We start from the raw sequence: 19,196 nt of genomic DNA, 5'->3' as shown, positions 1-19,196 counted from the left end.
TCAGTGAGTGAAAGGAAGAGTTGCAAGCTCCCTAATTAACAGACTTTAAATCATCAGATTTAAGTTGAACTGGAGTACGGCACAACCAAAAACTTACCAAGGTATGGCTGCCATCCTGAACCAACAGGTAGCAGGTCAGGTGTGAGGATTTGTTGGCAGAATAATCAGAATCAGAATCAGACATGTTTTAATAATCCCAGAGGGAAATTACAGATAGCTATTAGATAACTATTAGTCATGCATTCTTTAAAGTCTGGCCGACATCAAAGAGTAGCACGATTAAAAAAAAACTAAAATAACTGCCTTTTTCACAAGTTACATAAGACACAGCAGCCCTTTAGAAAAAGGATAGACTGAAGTTTCATGAATATTGGTATCAATAGGTGCTATCCAACAGGGCCTTTTAAGCAAAGAAGAATCTCCAGAACATTCAGTCCGTAGACTAAAAGACATGCCCTTAAAGACTTGCAGCTGTAATTACAGTGAAAGGCGGTTCTGCAGAGTATTGACTCATCTGAGATGAATACAAATGTGAATCACAATTCCAGATTTTCAGCTTTAGAAAGATGTAAAGATCTTTCAACATTTTACTTGCAGCTTTTAATTGTTTTTGAAGCAAGCCAATCCTGCTTAATGTTTGTGGCTGCAGAGTGACAACAATATGAAACGGCTCAAGGGGTAGGATTCTTTTTGCAAGCCACTGTATATATGCACACTGTCAGGAGCTGTGCATACAACATGATACGTCTCTGTTTCTGTTTGATCATCGAGTATATGATATGTAATTGGTGCAGAGGGCCTTGATCTTGCCTAGAGGAGTATGCTATTGAGAAGCTGAGAGAAGGAGGAGATGGGTATCAGACATGGGAAATTATGTCTGCATCTCCTCCCTGAAGCAAGAGTGACACATAGGTGAAAGCTAAGAGTCTAGAAGTCCCTTTAGGGTGCTGAAATGTCCCAGGTGTTGGGCTACGGACCAATGACACAGACCTTTCATCTAAGGTGCCGGAGCGCTCCTGGCCGACGTCACCAGCTCTTTCCAAGTCCGGCTCAGGTAGCCCCTTTCACAGGCGCCGCTGACAGACCTTCCTCATCACATGTTGGGCTGTAGTGATTAGCAGGTTATGACCCCAAATATCTGGCTTTTATTGTGTAAGCGACATGGGGTATGTTATGGTGCACCCAGCCAGAATAAACCTCTCTCAGGAAACTTAACTTTCTGTTCAGTCGCTCTCTCCTCAGAGTACAGTGCACCTCGCAGAATAAGAGGAAATGCCACTGTTGAAAGACAGAAGCTTTATAGTCCACAGAGGGCCTGAACAACCCTGCACAATTACACCTATTATGCCAGCATTTATGCAGTGAGGACATTGAAACAGTGACTAATGAATTGCAGGGGCTTAACTTGGCTTCCCTCACTGGTTTCACTAAAATTGGTTAGACTGGAAAGAAACAAACAGTCCTCCAGCTGGATCGAATAGAGAATCTCAGTGTTTGTGTGTCCTTTGGTTCATCCTTTTATGAATGAAGGTGCTCATTTGTAACATTTGCAAGCACTTATCCTTAAAATGGGAGGAGAATTTTAAGCTTTTGCTGTTATGTTTGCCCTTTCTTTGATGTCTAAACCTATTTGACTTCATTTCCTAATGGAGACATAAGGTATAAACACGAGACTGCGGTGCCAACTACCCTGTAGCTCAGCTTTTAGATCAGTGGGGTGGTTTCAGCCATGGCAGCCAGCTTTAGCCCTTCATCGTCTCCCCTTCTTAATCTCGCTTTGAAGTTCTAGAAGGGTTGCTCAAAGGTGAAGGCTATTAGCTTCTACTTCCCCTACTTTAAACACATGTTAAAGATATACTGAAGTGTTTACAATACTCTCAAACAATCCCAGAATTCTAAGTAGGCCAGAAACCTGTTCTGTTTAGATACAGTGATCAGATCTCTGCAGTGACCTTTGCTAATATTGTTTTTTACAAAGCAGAAATTATCCGGATGCGGCTACATCAATGGAATAGATTTTTTATTTTTTTTTGTCCAGATGTCCCATTCACTATATAGTTGTGAAAGAGCCATTGAAACCATCCCATGTGAAAGTATTGATGCTATGAGTGAGGACTTTTAGTGTTGATCCCCCTTTGGTTTGCCTTCTGAATCTAGGCCACTTCCATGGTTGAGTAAAATAGGTCAGATTCACTGTGGCTCTGCAGGGGTACTAAACACATGCATGAAGTTAGCATGTGTGTAGCTGAGCAACAAAATAGCTGTATGCACACACACACACACACACACATAAACACACAACTGGATCTGATTCCAGGCTGTAGGGACAGCAGGCCTGTGGTGGTATCCCTAATCAAATCCAGCTTCCTCAGATCTCTCTTGGTTTTCCAGCTGCAGACAGATCAAGTGCAGTTGTCCTGAATGGCCCGACAAAGATCTCCGCCTCTGGTCAGGGGGCCTGATAAGCAATGACAGCTAAAGAGGAGCAGGATATGTGAACAGACAACCATATGTGAAAATCTAGACTGGACAGTCATTGGTTTTTACCATATCTGTCATTTTTGGTACCCTTTTTATTGCATAATCACACTGAATATTATTTGAGTCTATAGACAAAAGTCATTGCTTACATTTCAAACTTGTTTTGTTTTCTTAAACCAAGAAAGGGTTGGTGCTGTTGGTAGTATTGGTGCATTTTTTATTTTGTTTTTGGTAAGTTGAATCACCTTAGGCTAGACAGAAAGGATGCGTGTAATTTCTGTCGATATGACCTTGCATAATTTGCTTCAGTTAAGCTCTGCATGGTAGGGGAAAGGCCGAGGTGCTTGTGGTCAGTCAAGCATGAGGGAAGGGTTGACCCTGCTGGTCTTTGCACATCTGGCCACTGGAGCCACTTCCGACTCCAATTTGGATTTCCTGAGACTCAATAAAGATGATTGTTGGCCCACAAAAACACCCTAGCATACTGGCCCACCCCTCTATTCTCTTCAGCAAATTCAGCTGCTGCACTCATCATGCTACAGAAAACCACAGTCATGCTGCCTCCGTTGTCTGAGTGACAATAAAGCACCCGGTATAAAAACATTTTCTAAGTTTCTTGCTTAATTATTCTTATCCCATTATCTTGTTTACAGTTAATTTACTTTAAACCAATATACTTAGGTTTAGTTTATCAGGTTTGGTTGAGATTTTATGCCAAAAACCAACACAAAGCAGCAACATATTGTAAAGCATAATGAAGCTAATTTATGGTTTACAAAGTGTTCTACAGAAAGAAATATTACCATTTAAACTCGTTACAGATTCTAAATCACATCTAGGTAAGGACTTTGACTGGACCATTTTAGCACTTCAATATTATTTAATCAAATCAATCTAATTTTTGCTTAAGCTGCTTATTTAGGGTGACCGTTCTACAGAAAGATGAGCCTCTTAACAGTTCTTCAGCCTCCAACCAGGACTCTAGTGCAAGTTGACAGAATTGACAAAAACTTCTGGATATGTGTCAAACCATCTCCAGTAAAACTAGGGAAAGTCCGGCTGCCTTCAATTTAAGCCTGTTTGTGGTTGCTATGATCCAGATGACTGAGAATTTCCACAGGCTTTTGCAGTCTGTAACAGGTTTTCTTAGATATCTCTGTATGTAGCAATTTACTTTAACTGTAAAAACTGAAGCAATGATAATGGAAAGTTGTGTTTGCATTAATATGTGGTGCTTTCTGCCACACATAGCACCTTTGCATCTAGGAGGAGACTTTATTGCTACATTAAAGATGGCTTTCTTCTTCCCTCTCTCTTGGATCCTTCACTGGTTAGTGGCTTTGAGTTTAGGAGGCTTAAATATTTAGCAAATATTTAAGTATTCGAAAGTACAAGTATTTAAAAGTACTTAAGTATTCAAAAATACAAATACAATTCTCTAATATCAGTAGATTTCTGTACGGTTTTCAGAGTCATTTTAAGGAACCTTGTAACTTTCAAGAACCTCCTGATGTGCTGACCTGTAGAACCACTTTACAACAAAATCTACACCACCTGTAAAGAACTTCACCATAAAAATGCCACAAAAAATAAAAACACCTATTTTGATTATTATTTCCTATTTAAAAACAAACCAAAAAGGAAAACCTGAGAATATTGATTCTTGTCACACCTTCACTATGTAACAGAGGTTTAAGGTTGAATCTGTTACCACAAAGAAACTACAATTCTGATTTGAGAACTCAATCTACTGAACAGCTTGGCCACATGGTGACAACTGTTAGTAAAATGTAGAAACTACAAATAATATCTGCCTTGAGTTTCTCACATTTGCAGAATGTCTGCCAAATCTCTAAAACAGTGGTGTCCAGATTCAGTCCTAAAGGCTGCTGTCTTCAATGTTGAAATTGCATTTTAAGAAAGAAAAACAGCAACAGTGGATCACAAAGCTGAGCTCAACCAAAAGGAAAGAGTAACTAGATGCTTCCTAGAAATAAAGTGGAGTAGAAAGCACAATATTTGACATTTGAATGTAGCGAAGTAAAAGTTATAAGTATTCCCCCAAACAATTACTCAAGTAAAGAGTAAATATACTTAAAAATAGTGCATCAAGGTATAGTGAAGGATGTTCTTTTTGTGGGTGGATCATTAGAATAAGTAGTGGTCCTCCTAATTGTCAATCATTCTGGTGATACGTTTACATAAGGCCGTCCAACAGGCTCATCCCCATTCTCACCTAACCCTATGCCGAGAAATACTGGCATGCCACCAATTACCTTACACTCTAAAAGGTGTCTACATACAACTCAAAGTCATATTCATTGGAATTTATCTGTCCACCTCTCAATTTTAGGGTATCCATGCATAAGAAATATGAAAGCATTTACACTATGTTTAAAAGTTCCCTTTTCGCTCATATTTGATTTCGTTTTCTCATCAGTGTGCAAGAGATGAGGTAATTTGTGCAGGCAGGTATTTCTCGGCATAACACCGGTTGTGAGACTGACATAGCGGAAAAATTGCAAATCTTCTTTTGGAAAGTAAGTTAGTATGAGCAATGCAAAAAGCAAGTTTTAAACAGAGTGTGCACAAGGAGAAATGGGCTTCTGCACACTCTCTCTCGTTTTTAACAGGCATTCCCTCTCGGAGCGGGTACAGGGTCGTGCATGTGGATTTTTCTTTTTAAAATGGAGAGGGTGGGTCTTTTCCGAAATTTGAAAAAATCCTCGACTACACCTTTAAGTACTGTAATCACGTAAATATACTTTGTTACTTTTCACCTCTGAATGTAATTGAAAGTAGGTGTGATAAGATAACACATGTTAGGAAATGGAAAGTAAATTCATCCCATCATCCTTGAAATAACATACTCTTTATAATAGCAAGAGGTTATGCACAAAGGGCCAAAGAATATTTCAGGATTCTCAAGTCTTAGTGGCATCTTGTGTGGTTAGGGGATCACACGGTTATTATTGAAAGGGCCGATTTGGTTTTGTAAAGAAGCAAAGTAAATAGAGATTGACAAAGCGTGTCGGTCGAACAAAGGCCTTCACCCTAAGCAGGCTGTGTGTATATCGCAGGAAGAGTGGTAAACGGATGGACTTCACTGGGTTGGTCATGTATAAAGTCTATAGAAAGTTAATAAAGCAGGGTCCCCACTCTAACAACCCCCACATAAAACTAGGCTTTATTCAGTCTTCGATATTTACCCCAAACTACCCACTGATATCCCAATGCACTTGCTTCAATGTAAACCCTTGGAAACAATTTTATGTGGCTAATTCTTTATAAAAAGTTTGAAATAATAAGACAACGGGTCAATATGAGTGTTGATTATATGGTCTACGTGCTTTAGGTGGAGTAACACTCCCTTCCCTTCTAGATCAACCCATATTCACCAAGCGCAAAAACACACAGACAGTTACTTTAACCATCCAAACCTAATTATTCCAGGCCTGCTTTCCTGTGCCAACAAGTGATGTCACCCAGCAAGAGACAGTGGGATTGTTGGGTCGGCGCCTGAGGGTGGCCACGCTGACAGGGAGGAGAGTAGAAACAATAAGAGGAGGAAGTTAGAAGAAGATTAGCGGTTGAGAGGTTTGCAAAGAAGGAAAATGCGGTGAGACCCCCAGAGTTTTGGCCTGCCTCTCATGTTGGGATTAACCTGCATTGCTTCTGAACCCGGTCGACTCTCTCCTATTTTTACGTCTCCCGTAGAGTTTCAAATAAACGTTTAAGGCTGAAAGAAAACACTGGGGGTACCATGAGAGAAAGGTCCCAAGGGGTCTCCCTCTGGGATTAACCTTACCGCTGCTCTCATCCCATCATTTCCACTGGAATTCACAGAGACTTTGCTGAAGCTTGTTCATTCTCACCAGCCTGTTGCATAACAAAGCCCGGTGCCTTGTCCTGCAGCACTGGAGCTGTTGGTAAAACAAGGCACCCTCGGGCCCCAGAACCCCTGAGCCAAGGCCCAGTTTGTGGTGTTGTGAGGGAAAGCTGTTTATGCTGTAGCTGTGGCCTGACTGACTGGACATTTGGGGCAGACGTCACATCTGCTAACTAATGAGCGCTTCAAACCTGTTGAATGGCTTGAAAACGTTGTTCAAAATGATAAGAAATTTGCTCACTTTCTTTCTCTTGTGTTCTTGTACAATTGCGTCAGCCGTGGGCTTATTGGAGTGGAGTTTGGATGGTCAAATTTTCTAAATGGGCAGTTGTTTACTGGAGATTTAACAGATACATTACCTTGCAAGTTTTTTAATTCCTTTCCAATAGTTTCTGGTGAAACAACGGAAAACTTCAATAAATTCTGTTGGGTTTTAATGTTGTAGACCAACATAAAGTTGTGCATAATTCTTAAGTGTAAGGAAATGGGACTCCTAACAGCGTTATCTTCTAGTTGGTGATATAGATGAAGAATTATAGCATGATGCTGCCACCACCATGTTTCCCCAGGGGCATTTTGTGTTTGGGTTATTTATCTGTTGCACCTTTTGAAGACAGAAGTGCAATAAAACTATCTGATACTCTTAGAAACTTTGACTTGGCCCAATGTGTTAAACAGCAAACTCATAAAAAGGGACATATTTTGGACTTGGTCCTTTCTAAAGGTCTTAACATTTCCAAGGTGTTCCAAGGTAACAAATGTTGCCCTATCTTCCACTGTTATGTTGTTTTTTAATGCATTATTTATAGTAATGCAGTTAGCCAAAAAAAACACCAAAAGAAAACATATCTTTAAGGATGGTGCTACTGAAACCTATACTTAGATTTACTATATTTTAATTTTAAGATCTCAGGTATAATGGATTCTATTTCTCCTATTAAATGAAAGGTTGTTTCGAGAAAGAGAAGGTCTCAGAGGAGTGCTCCACCAATGAGAAGTGAAAAAAGGGAGTGAAAAAAGCTACATGCGCATGGTTCCAGGTTCACTTTAAGATCTGTAAAGAGGAATGCTAAATGTCTAAATTAGAACTGAAAAATACAAGAAGATCTTTCTTTCCTAAAAACATAAGCAAAAAACATTCCCAATGCTTATTTGCCATAGTTGACAGGTTAACTCCACTCCACCAGAGCCTGCAATTAACTTTATAACTTCTTCATTAAAAAAAGAAAAAAGAAAAGAATTAGAGAGGCAGTCTGTACATCCATAACAATCCAATCTGTCTTCAGTGGACAATGATGCATCCCTCCTACTTAAGTAATGGATTAAGTAAATTTAAATTTTGCCCTAGATTCAATAATGTACCTAATAAAGCTCGGGTTAATTTTTGGTATCATGTTTCGTTCAATGTTATTAACTCAATCCATGTTTTCTTGAATGATCTGAGATATCTGTGCATATTTGGAAACTCATTTTTTTCCCCAAAGTTTGCTTTTTTAGTATATATATATATATATTTAGTATAGTTTAAGTAATTTAAACTATACTAGATTCCTATATTGGCCAGTGCTGTACCCTATTTTGATACTTACCATGCTACTTTTTGAGTAAAAAAAATTATCATTACCCGCTGATTTAGACAAAAATACTTTGGTTGTACCAAAGATCTCAAAATAACACTTAAATGACTTAATGTGAATCAGATAAATAGGAAGCCTGCATGTTTTTTTTTGTTTTTTTCTTTCTCCTCCCTGGAAATCATGTGCAGGCCCTCTCTCCCTTCCTTCCTCTCCCTGTGACACATGGAGATCTGGCATGTTTGGCAAAGGGTGAAAAGAGAACAAACAAAGAGATGAGTGACCAATGTGGAGATGTGAGGGCCAGTTATTTGGTCAAACCCAAGTAAAAACGGAGAAACAGCCCGTTGCTAGGCTGTCCTGTGAGAAAGAGAGAGTAGTCCAGCTGAGCTGCATTGAAAAGAACCACCCCTCTGTTTACTTACACGCATATACTCTTTAAAAGCACTGTGATTACCACCAATTGCCCAGTATTACCCATTATCACTCATTTTGAGCCTTTATTTGCCACTCAGCCTCTTAAACGGATCTAAATGGCTTAATGGTGTGGACAGAAGTGGGGAAATTTCACTGGAAGCTGGTTGTAAGGAAATTATACCTTCAAATATTTTTGGAAATATACAAGGCATTTCAAAGAATGATACTTATAAAATATTTCCCCTTGTTTAAAGGCTAAAATCTTTTAAAGGCTACTGTCAGAAGGACACCTGCATTGTTAATCCTTAGTGTTAAAAAATCCCTGTAGGACATATATTTATATTTGTAAGATTCTTACCTTACTTAAAGCCTCAGATCAAAAATATGACAGTTGTTCTAAATCTATAAAAAAATAACAGGTTTCACTGCACAGGCTTTTGTTTGTTGCACTTACCCTTGCTGGTTGTGTTAAATTTCACCACCATTCTAAATTACAAAACTATGAATTTGTAAAAAGAGACACTCGTCTTCAAGCATTCACTCCTAAGTCTGTGTCATAAAAAGAGGAAATATTAGGTAAGCCAAAGAGCTATTTGGAGTTATGGAAACCTCAGATATAGCAAATAAATACTGAAACAGTATCTGAAGATAACTGAAGCTAAAACTGCAATCATTTTTAAATCATTTTTGTTAGATTTTACCACCATTCCTAAATCACAAAACTATGAATTTGTAAAAAGAGACACTCGTCTTCAAGCATTCACTCCTAAATCTGCCATAAAAAGAGGTAATATTAGGTAATCCAAAGAGCCATTTGCAGTTATGGAAACCTCAGATATAGCAAAGAAATATTAAAAAACAGTATCTGAATATAATTAAAACTGCAATCAATTTTAAATCATCATTGAAATAAAACTGTAACCATAAAAGCTGAAGCAGGACCAATGGACCTATCAGTTGCAAGTTCTGTGCCAGCACATATCATAAGAAACTTATCTAGTATTGTGTCTTTAGTACAGGGGCCATCACAGGGGTCAGGACCAATTATATCATGGGCTGGCCCAGAACAGAAACCAGAAAGATAGACGAGAAGAAAATATAGGATAATCAAGAGAACTAACAGATAGAAAGCCTTTAGAAATGATATCCTTAAAATCAACAAGCCTTACAGATATACTTGGAGGCCACATGTTAGCCTCCAAGGTTATCTGGGATTATTTAAGGTAAACTGCATTCTTCAGAGCAGAGAAGAACTGGTGCTGCCAAACTGAAGGTCTGATGATTGTGTGCCTTGTTGCTCTGGGCGTGTCTGAATTTGGAGGAGGGGTGTGAGAGGAAGTCAGCGGAGGACAGCGGTGTTGAACCCCGTCATCCTGTTGTTAATGGTCACACCTGTCTGTTGTTCACACAGAGTGTAAAGAGTCAACAGTATGTGCTGAGTTTGTACATTGTGGCATTTAATAGGGGGAATCAGTTAATTACACCATAACCATAACATGGGATGGGAAAAAAAAACTGCACAGCTTAAAAGCTGAATAGGTAAAACAACCAAACAACAACCCTGCAATACACCCACTTCTATTCAGATGCAGTCTTCTGTAAATTTGGAAAGCAATGGTGTTAAACGTCTGACTTGTTCAGCAAGCGCATGTACTAGAATGTGTGCTTAATTCTTAATGGTCCACCAACTCTGACTTAAGCAAAAGGAAGAAGAGGAGAAACTAAGAATGGAGGTGATGACTTTAGGATAAATGGCATAAATCCAGATCCAACTTGTTTTATTTGCTTATCTTTGTCTTAGTTATGTAACCATCTTAGCTCCTTCTTGTTTCATTCATTTTCCTTTTTTCTTATAGTACAGGAGACCCCACAGTGAATCCTGTGTATCTCAGTCATCTCTAGCCATCCGCAGAGGAGTCACGTATTAGCCACAGTAATGGTAATGCATAGCTTGCGCTTCTAACGTGTTCAGGCATAAACAGAATACGCTTGATTACTTCCATTGGGTGCATTAACAATGAGGCCATCATAGTAGTGAAAAAGTGGCACGACGTGGCACATGAGAGCTGGAAGGATCAAGGGCCACAGATCTGGGCACAGAGAGGGTCATTCATATGAAGGCCCTTTGAATCATGATTGACACCGATGTTCTTTTTTTTCCAGGCTTGTTTAACTTGTTTAACGTGTTGAAATGGATCCTTTATATTCTCATAGTATATGTTCACACATATCGCTCGCACTGCGCCTTGCAACGGACCCTTGAACTGTTTCACAGTTGTGGCTAAGTTACAGCGGCAAACCCCTATATAATTCATATGGATTTTTAGAATCAAGCAACAGAAAAGTTGTGTCTAAAATTGGAAGGAAAAATATCCATATCCATGGGCTTCAAACTTTTGTTACAAATGGAAATCTAACATGTTTTGCAATCATTTGTATTCACAACACCTACAGAGATACACTTATGAATTAATTTTCAATGCAATTACAGCTGGGAGCCATTTGTTACATATTTGAGTCTTAGACATTCTGGGTGTTCACCTAAACAATAAACCGGACTAGTTTAACAACAACTAGTTTAAAATACAAAGGGGGGCTAATGAGAGCCGCTTTGACCCTGAGATAGGATCCTCCATCTTCTATAGTGTGGTACATTGAAGTAGCAGCTAATCTACAGCTGAGAAAATGCGTTCTGGACACAGTGCAGGTTGTAGGGGACAGAGGGACTTTAAAGGAATAGTACACCCAAAACATGATTAGCCTTCATTTTCTACTCACCCCCATGCTGAACAACACTCTGGAGTACTTTTTTGATATCTCAAATGCATCTGGAGATCTGGGAGGCTTCTTGCTGTCTGCTGACATTCAAATAATGGAGGTCCATAGCGCCCGAGGCAGAAAGGTCCATAAAAGTCCACAAAAAACGTGTCAATATTCCTCCATACTGCTCGTCCAATGTATTCCAAGTGTCCTGAGTGGGTAGCATCCAGAATTTACTCGAAACAAAGTCATTTAGAATGTTTTTAGAGCATAAACATTAGTGTATAGGATTTCCTAAAAGCGCGTTCACGAGTTTACGAAAACCGCGGCAGACCAAACCAGACGAAAGTGCGCAAATGACCTATCAAATGATAGGTCCATTAGTCCTGTTTCAGTTCTTTATGTTTACAGTTTTATTTCAATAATGATTTTAAAAATTGTTGCAGTTTTAGCTTCAGTCATATTCAGATGTGGTTACAGTATTTATCTGCTACATCTAAGGTTTCCAAAACTGCAAATGACTCTTTGGCTCACCTATTTCAAATGAAACTATAGCCCTGCTATTGTTTCACTGTTTTGTTCTATGCACCCATGACAAAAAAAAATTGCCCCACCCTGGTATATTTGGTCTAGAATGGCCACTGGGGACAGTCAATTATATTTATTTTATTTTATTCTATTCTAGAGAGTAAAAGCAGGCAAAATAGCTCCATGTCAGATAGACTGGACAGAAAACATCTGTGAAGTTTTTCCACAGAACCCCATTTACCTGTACATGGTTTCCTTTAATACTCCTTTGTGCCCACCTAACCAGACAGGCATGAAAACAGAGCAGTAATTGAAGAAGGAGCCTAGTGGGCAATTGTAACTTTGAAGCAGTTACAGAGAGCTCATCTGGGAAACCTCCAAAAGGGCAGACTGCCTGTTTTGAAAAAGCATTTTTTTTTTAAAGTATTCTCACTGCAAAAACAATCTAGAATCAAGCAAAGATGTCTTACATTAAGTGTATTTACCCTTATTTTGAGTAGGTAAATGAGATGATTAACCAATCAAATTAGTATTTTTACTCTTAAATAAGATATTTGGATAAAATCCACTTGAAATAAGACAATGCAATTGTGTTTTCTTATTTCAAATGTAAATTGTCTTGTTCCATTGGCAAAATGTATCTTTTACCTCCTCAATACAAGAACAAATGCACTTATTTTAAGAAAAAAATGACAGTGAGGTCAAAACTGAACTTTTTGCCATGCAAACTTCATAAAAATGGAAAGCTGGTCATGATAAAACATAGAACCAAAAACTACAATGAATGATTTTGCTCAAATCTTAATAATTTGTTCGAAGGACCAAAAATGAGAGCATGTTTGGTGATTCTTTGTCTATTCTGTCTGATATTTGCCTAATTTTAAAGAAAGAACGAAAATCAAATTTTTTGATATGCTAGAATGGTTCTCTAGCATATCACTTCTAGCTTTTGATTTTATTTCTCTACTGCAGCTGTTGTTGCCGTCAGCAATTATCCCCTACTTCCACTGCGTTGGTAGATCAGAATAAAGGAAATGGAAAAGACCTCAAGGAATGGAACAGATTGCAGCTAAAACAAATTTTTCTTATGAAAAAAAAAAAAAAGGCATTTCTTTGTCTCAGAGCTGGTGTGTTACCAGGTGTTTGACTGTAAAAACATGGGAGGGTGGCAGGCTGCACAGCCAGGTCTCCAGCGGTCATAATAACATAGTACACTCATAAAAATAACAGATAACCTAAAGGTGCTTATTATAGCAGAAAACAGCGATAGAGCCTATTTAAAGAGCATAAGTTGCTCTGCTGGAGTTTGCTTAAATAAATTAGGAGAAAACTGTTAACAAGGTTGGAAAGCAGTGCCACTTTTTCTCTCCTTTTGTGTTTTGTTTTGTTTAAATCTTTTTTTTAATAAAATATATAAGCAAAACTAATGAATAGGGACATTGTGATATATCCATAAGCATACATCCTGTATTCTATGTTAGGCCCCCATCCCCCCGCCTGCACAGGGCAGGATTTTGCAGAGTAATCCTAATTACCAGTTTGCCGGTTTTAGTATTATGTATCACACAATTGGGGATTTTCTCAACGGTAAAGAAGTAAAAGAAAAGAATAGAGGTCTCTGCAACCTGCAAATGAGCCTGTATGTCCAAATTGCTAGTTGTCACTCACTTTTTTTTCCTTTCTTCATTTAAAAACATAAACAAAACCTACGTAACAATTTCACAGCTACATGAGGGTCAAGGATAAAACCTACAGTTAGAAAAAGCATGTAATTACACACACTATTAAATACGTCATATTTAAGATAAGATGACGTATTGAATCTGAAATGCCTAAAATCATTATTCTTAAATTTTGTGCTGTTTTTCAGATGCCTCACAATAAAAAAAATATTTTTTCTTCCTCTGCATCCAGTAAATTAGTAAATTCCTCTCTCGGCTGCCAGTTTCTCAGCACTAACATCACTATCACCACTGTTCATCTGCACTGCCAGAGATGAAAGTCACTGAACCAGACTGAAGTAAACATGACAGCGACCACATTCTCCATTCTATCAGTGCTAAGTGTCTTTCCATCCTGTTTTTGGCCTGAAAATTGCAGCACTTCAAAGTGACAAAGCAGTTGGATCAAAATATCAGCTATCAATCTTTTCCATGGAGCTGCTGATATATTGTTTTTCCATTTAGAGTTGTTGAAATGGCCCACATCTTTCAGGCCTGCTTGTGGGTTTTTTCCCTTATTTTCAGCACAAAACAAATCGCTCTTATCTGGAAAAACAACATGCTCTCTTGTGTTTGAATCAATGCTTCAATCTGAGCCAATATCCATTTCCTATTGTCGGTGTGCTTCCCTTCTTAATTGTAGCTGAATTCAGTTCTCCTCCTGGTATGGGTTTTCACACGGTCTCACGAGAACCTGGGGATGCAACCACAAAATAGACCATAAAAACTGGCATCTATAATCCCCGGTGTGGAGCAACCAGATTACACGCCCTGTCTGGTTCAATGGGTGACAAACTGTGTATCAGAACCACTGGGGAGATTTATATTACAGCTATCTGGATTTTTTTTATCTTAGATAAAATTTTTGGCAATTATTTACAAGCTAAATTCATACAAACTAAGTTTAGTGTAGAATTAACATCTCCATCCAAATGTAATCATTTTTAATCTACAAGTTTTAAAACCAAAAAACTCTAAATCAAGTCACCGACTCTCCATCACACTAACACCCAACCAAAAATAATGCATATTTGCACAATATATATTTGTCTTGAAATGCTCTCAACTTCCGTATCAATGCATTTTTGCACCATTTTTTCTCCCCCTCTGTTTACATTTGATCACTGCTGCACTTTTTTGAATGGAAATGTTAATTTCACCTGCCAAGCTGCTGCTCATTCACTGTCTGAAAGCTGTACAAAACAAAATGTTGTTTTCTATACACTCTGCGATCATATTCATATAGCTGGTTTAGCTTTTGGTTGAATTAAAAGCTTATCTTTTTTATTGATGTGGCCTATTAACAACGCTATAGAATCCATAGCAGATGTATGTCTGACATTATGACTATTCATAGAAATTTGAATTATTTCCAAAATGTCTTTCTGGATCACTTTTCACAGCCAAGAGAAGGTGGCTGACTGCGTATCATTAAAAGATAGTTAAACAGTATACTAAGGAAACATAAAAACATTTGGCATTCCAGTGAAAATCCATACCAGTAAATATGTTTACTATGTGTAACATGATGATGCCAAAGAGTCAGATATTCTATGGTTTTACTACAAAAGGTATTTTAATCTTAACCCATTTGTAAAGAAAAACAGTTTTAGACAACTGCCAAATTTTTCTCGTTTCCAGGGAAGAGATTACGGTGCAGAAATGTTTAGATATTTATAAATATGTAATTATAGATTATTAGCTTCATAGTTCTATGTTATGTGGGAAAATATTATCTGAATAAGTTTTATATCAAGGTTTTCACTTATTCCTTTTGTCAGGAAGACAGGTTCCTGTTGGAGACAAGAAAGCAAAAGTAAAAGCTGTGATCATCTTGAATCGGAGTAACTCCCTAATAAATCAAACTGCATTTGTTTGAACTTTGCAGGAAAACAAAAGTGAATTATAAAGATAATAACTTTTAGCTGAGCGCAGGTTATGTCTTATCAGCTGTTTTTTAAGAATAGAGGCTTCACTCTTGCTTCAATTTTGTTAAGTAAGGTTATTTGTGAGATTGAAGGAGAAGTAAAGGAAAATGACCAAATTCTTTGTGCAAAATAATTATTATCTGTCTGCTACCAAAAAATATGGTAATAACTAATAAATAAATAGCAGTTTTAAATAAACTTCTACACATAAAGTATAAAACAGCAGGGGCTCTTTAACATTGCTTTATTCTGCACTTCATCTTTATGGTGTCGCTTTCTTCTATGGTTGCATGTGTTCCTATTATGTGCACAAGGGAGATATTTTATCAAAATATGTTTTATTGCACCTTATGGCAAAAACTGTGGAAGTAGCTCTTGACAAGCAGCAGCTACGCCTTTTCCTCCAGACTCATTCCTTGTTCCCTCCGCAGCCGCCTCAGTCCAGCCCTTTTCCGACTTCTGCTGTGTACATACTGATAAATAGAAATGTGACTTTTAGAAGTGCATAAATTATGCTCTCTCATTTGAGATGCACATGGAAAAAAACGGGCTGTTTTAGCTTGTACAGATAATTTGAAAAAGAAAAAATCAACAATGGTGGAAAAGAGTGACAATATTTATAAAATCTTGTCAAAAAAGGATCCTTTTGACGCGCGCAAATAAAGCCTGTATTGTATACAGAAACAAGTCCCTGCTTCCGTAACAGTTCTATGACTGCGTATGTCATATAAACAGGAAATGTAGAGAGGAAAAGCCTGTGGTGGGAAAAGACAGGGACATTCAGGGGCTGGAGGTACGGCTTTAGCTGGATGAAAAAATTATTTTACAAAAAAATAGATAAAAAATGGATAAAAATAATAAAATAAGAGAATTAACCCAGACTAAACTGCTGAGCTGGAGAACAAAATATGAAATATTCTGCAGAAATCCTTGTCTGAGCTGTTGCTTCTTATCATTATAAAGCTTTTCTTCTCAAACTTGATCTAATCCTTTATTGTGGCATGTGAGTGGTTGCATAACTTGGAACTGAGTCAATAAGTCAGAGAAAGAAAAATTCTCATCCACACTGTAAGGCTACAATACGTTGAACTTGACATACAATAAAAACTCTCGACGTCTAATGCGAACAGGTGCAAGAGGCACACTTTAAAAGCAGGTTTTCTCTTAATCTCCTTATATTAAATTTGCAAGAAGAGCCGATTTGGTTTTTAATGATCAACAGTGCTGTATTGTACTCTGAGAGGGTGATTTCTTCTCCCTAATGGTGACCTTAATTCAGCACAAAGTGTTTCCCCCAACCATGACTGACTCACAAGGTACAGCAGGTTACGCAACAAGAAGGCGTTAGTATTGGATTCTCCGTTTTTGTGGGGAGGTATTAAAAAGGTTCGGTAAAGTGGAATGACTTCTGCGTGAGAATGGATACAGAAAGTCCTGTTTGCTCCAGGCAGCATTGATTCGAAACAATTACGCAGAAACTGTCACTGATGAGGAGAAGCAATAGAGAGCTGCAGAACAACACGAATACGATGAATGAGGTGATAACTGCCAGGTGAATGACCAGCGCCATTAGTGGAAACAAAGCAGAGCCACAGCAAAGCCAGATTACTGTGTGATTCAGCTCAATAATTGCCTTGGTATGAATTCAGTCCGACGTTGCAGAGCATGTATTGTTCCATCCATCTCTCAATAGGTCGACACCTTCAATTGAACCTAAGTAAACAGAGCACCATGCCAAGAAAAGTGCTTTTGTTTTCAAAGAAAATGTAAGCAAACAGAATGATGATGATCTATAGTTTTATGTAACTGTAGTGAACAAAAACATTTCACATGTGACCTCATACACACCTTTAATTGTCTTCTGTAATTGCCTTTGAATTATCCTTTCTAGGTCATTACTGCTCTTCAAACAAAGTCTTTATCAAGATGTTGAAGAGTTAAATCTTTAATAGGTGTTGTCTGAAGGTCTGCAAGTGTTTCAACATCACTTTTACATGACTCATTTAATTTCCAAGTAATTATTGGAGGGTAATTAATTTTGAGTTCCTTTTTTATTTGTTAGAATGATTTCCTTTAGAGGGATTCTTATGGATTCTCTCTAGAATGAAGTTGGAAGGTAGAAAAAAAAAAGTTAAAGTATTTTTCTTATTGATTATGTAATGTGAAATGGCGTAAAAATCTGCTTGGATAGTTTTATTGGTTTGTGACATTCCTGCAGGAACCAACTGCCACCTGTCCAAAGCTGCTTGCTGCCATAGCGTGAGTCAAGACTCAGCAAAACAAAACAAAACTTAAACCCTGAGTCAGTTTGGAACAACACTGATCTCCATGTTGAGTTGTTGTTGTTTTTTTTTTTTTGTTTGTTTGTTTTTTTGTTTTTGTTTTTCCCTAACATCAATATATTTATATGCTGTTTATTTTTTGTATTTTATTTTATTTTTTGCAGAACTAGTGGATTTTATTGACAGTGTTATAGAAAAAAGGGATAGCATTGTGGAAGAAATGCAAAGAGACGGTAGATTAGGAGTGAAATTCTCAACAAATGGGGAGCCTGCTACACCCAACTTCTTGCTGCCATGTTTGGTTTCTTTTTTTCAAACCTCCAACTACTGAGCATCACTTAATTAGTTTTTAAGCTTTTTCTATTCTTAAACTTAGCCTTTTTTAGATGTTAGTGGAAAATCATCACAAACAATACAAATAAAGGCCTAAAGACATACATTTTGTTTAATTAATCAATATAATGTATTTTAATTGGTAAATTGATATATTGAAATAAACTAGCTTTTCATGAATGTACTTAATAAGACTGTATATCATCCCAGTTTATTTGTGATCAAATTTCCTTAATTCGGCTATTGAAGAAAACATCAGGATCTCTTCCCTTCAATGTGGTAAATGTGTTATTAATTCACTTTCTAACATAGTAAAATATAATCTGTCTTTCTATGAGGCTGTATGATTTCTGTGCATTATTGTTAATAAAGACATCCTATCAAAAATGCTACAATATAAGCATTACTTAAAAGCTCTTTGCCATTTTCAATTTGGCCTAAAATTGACCATGAGATGGGAAATAACCCTAAAAAAGGTTCCTCTAAATCACCACAACACAGTTGAACTGGTAATTGAATGCAGTGAGCAAAACTGCCAAAGTAAGTATTGATTAATTGTAATGATATGTTGTTGTTTTTTAAAGACTGCACTGTAATTAGTAGTAGTAGTTCATAAATCAAATCATACCAGCATAGAAAAATCTATGATTCTCCAACAACATGGAAGAGAAATCAAGATCCTTCCCAAAATAAGTGCTATTTAGACAACAGTCATCCAAAATATGTTCCCACCATACATATCACATCTTAACCTCTTTACTGGGATCCAATAAACATATCTAGAGTAATGCAGAAGTAGTATTAGCGATTAAAGCAAAAATCTTGGAGTCATAAGGCAAACTGGCATTCGGCCACTGGAGCTAAAAGGGTGTTAGTCGTTTGGTGTAACTCAGAAGTTATGATGTGTCAGGATGGACACTAGGAAGAGAACATGTAGGGTGAAAAATATGTTGCAAAAATAGAAGCAGAAATGTAAAGATTCACGGGGAAGTCCCTGAGACCTTCCCTGTAACAAAGGAGGCTTGATGTGTCCTCTGTGACCCTGCAGTGGGCCAGGATCAAAGGGCAAATTAATCCTGTGTGGTATCTATTAAGATGGGAACAGAATATATCCATAAGAATAATAGTCTAAATGAAACTAAATGAATTGTGACTAAGAAAAAAAACGTTGAGTCATAAAAAGATTATGTTTAGTTTAGTTTAGTTTAGTTTAGTTTAGTTTAGTTTAGTTTAGTTTAGTTTAGTTTAGTTTAGTTTAGTTTAGTTTAGTTTAGTTTAGTTTA

Source organism: Cyprinodon variegatus, unplaced genomic scaffold (assembly GCF_000732505.1).
Source record: "Cyprinodon variegatus isolate N-32 unplaced genomic scaffold, C_variegatus-1.0 Scaffold236, whole genome shotgun sequence".
Lineage (NCBI taxonomy): Eukaryota > Metazoa > Chordata > Actinopteri > Cyprinodontiformes > Cyprinodontidae > Cyprinodon > Cyprinodon variegatus.
The sequence above is the reverse complement of the archived record's forward strand: the minus strand, read 5'-3'. Positions refer to the sequence as shown.